The sequence below is a fragment of the Crocodylus porosus genome, unplaced genomic scaffold (assembly GCF_001723895.1).
Source record: "Crocodylus porosus isolate Cpor-Errol unplaced genomic scaffold, CroPor_comp1, whole genome shotgun sequence".
Classification (NCBI taxonomy): Eukaryota; Metazoa; Chordata; order Crocodylia; family Crocodylidae; genus Crocodylus; species Crocodylus porosus.
This window is the reverse complement of record NW_017728921.1, coordinates 22,333,254-22,338,194: the sequence shown is the minus strand read 5'-3', so window position 1 is coordinate 22,338,194 and position 4,941 is coordinate 22,333,254. Positions and strand designations below refer to the sequence as shown.

At 47.4% G+C, this 4,941-nt stretch overlaps 1 non-coding gene across 1 annotated transcript; it reads left to right on the top strand.

Annotated features, from left to right (window-relative positions):
- Positions 1–3,718: 3,718 nt before the first annotated feature.
- On the top strand, positions 3,719–3,790 carry TRNAD-GUC. The gene has a single exon. It is a non-coding gene; the product is annotated as a tRNA-Asp (tRNA).
- The last annotated feature ends 1,151 nt before the right edge of the window (positions 3,791–4,941 follow it).

Here is a 4,941-nt window from a genome sequence, read left to right as displayed (position 1 = left end):
AGTGGTGCTGGCTCCTACCCTGGGGTTCTTTAAGAAGAGGCTTGATGACTACCTGGCTGGACTCATTTGAGTCCAGTCTTTTTCTCCTGCCCAGGCAGGGGGTCGGGCTTGAAGATCTACAAGGTCCTTTCTGACCCAACTTCTATGATTGTCTTACAACCCTATAACTCTGTACTGGTAGGGTTACCATGCACAGGGTCTTGTCTCTTTTATTTCCATAGTATCATGTTGAAACTTCCTAACAACTTTACCCCAGGCTAACATAGGCCATATGACTAACTGCATGTCATATATCGTGCTAACTTACACCAATTATGTTTTTAAGTAGCTACCATGCATGGGAATCTATATTGTCTTCTAACTCTACAAAGCCATGTAATAACTCTAATTTTTAACAAAGAATCATAGAAAATTAGGTTGGAAGAGACCCTAGGAAGTCATTGAGTCCATCCCCCTGCTCAAAGCAGGATCAGCCTGATCTATATCATCACAACCAAGGCTTTGTCTACCCTTAAAATTCTCACAGGATAGAGATTCCACAACCTCTCTGGCCTTTGCTCTCTGGCTTTGGGAGTTTTTCCTAATGTCTAACTGTAACAGGGAACCCTAGGCCTATTACTAGGAAGCACAATGACCCCTTTAAGACTTGAGTCTTCAGAGTGCAGCCTGCCAGCAGAGTAGGAGTTAAAGGCTAAGCCTGGCAGGCCAGTCAGTTGACTGGGGCTATCAGGTGAATTTTAGAGGCCCCAGGCCAAAACTATATAAGCCCTGGTCTGAGCTAGCCAGAGGAGCCCAGGCTGAGACAGAGGGTGGACTCTGGAAGGCTCCAATCACAGCTGCAGCAGCTCTACAAGTGAGAGCAACCAGCAGTGAGGACTCAGAGACTTGGAACCCATGGGTAAGAAGGCTGACTGCCTCCATTAACTTTTCTTTGTTATATCGCGGGGGGCTTACTATTTATGTTGTAGTTTAATCTGGTGGTTTGTGGCTGAGGCTGCAGGGGAGGTGGAGACCTCATTAGTGACCACAGGGGCGCAGCTACAGGGGGCAGGAGCCCAGAACAGATTAAGCGAAGCTAGTGCCTCAAAGCTGGGCCCAGCATAGTGGGTCTGAACTGGAAGGCTTAGCTACATAAAAAGGGACAGAAGATGCATTAGCTGAGACCCCACTAAAGGGAGCAGAAGATGCAGACAACACCTGCAAGGCATGGGGCACAATAAGGGAAGGTCAGAGTTGTGAAAATAGTTCTTAAGGCAGGGGCTTATCACCTCCTGGTGCTTGAGAGCCAAGAATGGATCTGAGAAGCCCTGGGGCAGCCTCCCTTTTAAGAACTCAAAGTAACAACAAGTCATAGGAAGCAAGTAAATGGGAGTCTTCTCTCAGCAGCAAATTAAAATATAAAAAAGGGACTCAAGGATGCCTCCAAGCATTTTCAAAAGGCCCTGGGGATGGCACCCTGTTACACTTCCCTTGCTGCAACTTTAGGCTACTGATCCTTGTTCTTTCATCTACCAACACTGAGAACAGTCTAGCTCCTTCCTCTTTAAAAACACCCTTCAGGTAGTTGGAGACTGCTATTAAATCCTTTCTCAGTCTTTTCTTTTCCAGATTCAGTAAGCCCAGTTCCCTAGGCCTCTCCTCAGAAGTCATGTGCCCCAACCCCCTAATCATTTTCATTGCCCTCTGCTGGACTCTCTCCAATTTATCCACATCGTTTCTGTAGGGGGGGGGGGGAAATCAACATTGGACACAGTACTCCAGATGTGGCCTCAACAGTGCCAAATAGAGTGAAATTAATCACTTCTCTCAATCTGCAGGTAACATTCCTATTAATGTAGCCCAGTATGCTGTTAACCTTCTTGGCAATGATGGGACATTGTTGGCTTTTGTAAAGAGTCCATAACCTGTTCTTTTGCTAGTGTTGGCTGCTCACCTCCTCCCTAAACTTCACTGCCAAGTACAGCAGTCTGGGAGCTGACCTTGCCTGTGAAGGCTGAGGTAAAAGAGGCATTGAGTATTTCAGCTTTTTTCCATATCATCTGTCACGAGGTTGCTTCCCCCATTCAGTAAGGAACCCACACTTTCTCTAATCTTTGTCTTGTTGCTGACATACTTGTAGAAATGCTTCTTGTTGCCCTTTACATCACTTGCTAGCTGCAACTCCAGGTGGCTTTGGTCTTCTTGATTTCATCCCTGAATGGCCGAGCATTACTCTTATACTTCTCCCTTTTAGTTTGCTGAAGTTTTAGCTCCTTGTAAGCCTCCTTTTCAAGTTTTAACTCATTGAAGAGTTCTTTGCTAAGCCAAGCCAGTCTTCTGCCATACTTGCTAGTCTTCCTGTGCAACTGGGTGGTTCATTGCTGCACCCTCAATAGGGTTCCTTAAAATACAACCAGCTCTTCTGGACTCCTTTCTCCCTCAGACTGGCCTCCCAGGGTATCCTGCCCATCAGTTTCCCGAGTGAGTTGAAGCCTGCTTTTCTGAAACCTAGGGCCCTTACCACGCTGGTCTACTTCCTTTCTTTCCTCAGGATCCTGAATTCAATCATCTCATAGTCACTGCTGCCCAAGTTGCCATCCATTTCTATGTTTCCCACTAATTTCTCCCTGGTTATGAGCAGCAGATCAAGAGAACCACAGCCCCTAATTGGCCTCTCCAACACTGGAACCATGAAGTTGTCCCCAACACTCTCCAAAAATTTCTTGAATTGCCTGTGCACTGCTGAATTGCCCTCCCAGCAGATGTCAGGGTGGTTGAAGTCCCCCATGAGAACCAGGGCCTGTGACTGGGAAACTTCCACTAGCTGTTTGATTAAAAGCTCATCCACATGGTCTACAGCATAACCCCACCATAACATCACCCTTGTTGGTCTGCCCTCTGACCCTAGCCCAGAGACTTTCAACAGGCCTATCTCCAGTTTCATACTGGAGCTCTGAGTAATCCTACAGCTCCTTTACATAAAGCACAACTCCTCCTCCTCTTCTCCCCTGCCTGTCCTTCCTCAACAGTTTATACCCGTCCATGATAGTGCTCCAGTTTTGCAATCTATCTCACCAAGTCTCTATTATTCCAATCACATTGCCTCCGATTTGGGGTTTTGAGTTTAAGAAGGATGTATAAAAGATTCGGAAGCAACTGATAAAGATGATATAAAGGCTGGAATACAATCTGTATGAGGAAAGGTTGTGAAAATGAGGTACCAGATTTACTTGCATACAACACATGCCTTTTTCTGAAAAAATTAGGCTTTCAAAATTGTAATGTCTTTTTTGAGTGGGCAGCTGATTTTTTTCTGCTGAGAAAAGAAGTATGGATATGCTGTAAAATAGATACTGCTTCTTTCTTTCTTTTCTTTCCAGCAGCCACATGGAGGGAGAAGCAGAGTCCAGATGGGGCAGATGCAGAGGGATGCAGTCATGAGGTTGCATCTGTGAACTATGATGGTTAAGATCTGCTAATGCTTTTTTCCCCTAATACTATGTTGTGTGCACCTGTAAGCTAATATCAGTTCCATTAATTTAATTGTGATTCATTCCAGGGATAAGACCAGGGATGAGCAAAATACAGCCCATGAGCCAAATTTGCCCACCAATTGATTTTATCAATTGAAAACCCAAAATAAACCTGGCAGAAGCAGCTGAAAGCTAGGACTATCCACTTCCAAGGAGAGTATACTACCTACCAGGCTACTATTGTTTCTTCTCTTCTATGAGACATGTCCTCGTTAGTATAGTGGTGAGTATCCCTGCCTGTCACGCAGGAGACCAGGGTTCGATTCCCTGACGGGGAGGCTGCTTAATAATTTTTGGGGAAAGAGACTTAAGCATGGGGGTCTACTACAGACCTCCCAACCAAGGGGAAGAGCTGGACCAGAAATTCTTAAGTCAGGTCACGGAGGCAGTGAAGTCAAAGGATGTGGTCATTATGGGGGACCTGAACTTCCCAGACATCTGCTGGGAGGAGCAGTCAGCCAGGTCTGACCACTCACGCAGGTTCTTAGCCAGAATGCAGGACCTCCATCTAACCCAGAAGGTGCACAGCCCCATCAGGAGAGATGCCTTGTTAGACCTTGTGCTGGCCACGGGAGACGACCTGGTGAGGCGGCTGCAGGTGCTCGACCACCTGGGCGACAGTGATCATCGCCTGCTGGAATTCACCATCCAGCACAAGGTGGCAAAGGCCTACAGCAAGGCAGCAGCCCTAGATTTCAGGAGGGCAAACTTCAGTGAGCTAAGGAGAATAGTTGGGGAAGCACTGAGGTCCCGGAGGGGAGCCAGGTGTCCAAGGAGAGTGGTCACTCCTTAAGGAGACGATCTTCCAAGCCCAACGGGAGGTAATCCCAACACGGATCAAAGGGAACAGGAGGGCACACAAGCCTCCATGGCTCACCAAAAGCATCCAGGAATGTCTCCTAGCAAAAAGGGAGGCATACACGCAATGGAAGGGAGGGGCCTTCACCAGGGAGGACTATACTGCAGTTGCTTGAGGATGCAGGGGGGCAGTCAGGAAGGCCAAGGCAGAGAGGGAACTGGGACTAGCTTCCCAGATTAAGGACAACAAGAAGTTCCTCTTTAAATACATAGGGGATAAAAAGAAGGTTCCAGGTAATGTGGGGCCCCTGCAGGACATGTTAGGAAATTTGGTTGTCACACTAGATGACAAAGCCAACATATTTAACGATTTCTTTGCCTCCATTTTCCTAAGCAGGGACCGGAACAGTTACCTCCCCTGCTGGGTCCCCCTCAGGCCCCAGGAGAGGCACACCTAGGCCAAATGTTAGTGAGGAACTAGTTAGGGAACTTCTGGAAGGACTGGATGTCAGCTGGTCCGGATGATCTCCACCCTAGAGTACTGAGGGAATTGGCTGAGGTCATTGCAGGACCCCTGGCACGGCTTTACGAGCACTCATGGTGCTCTGGTGTGGTGCCAGAGGACTGGAAG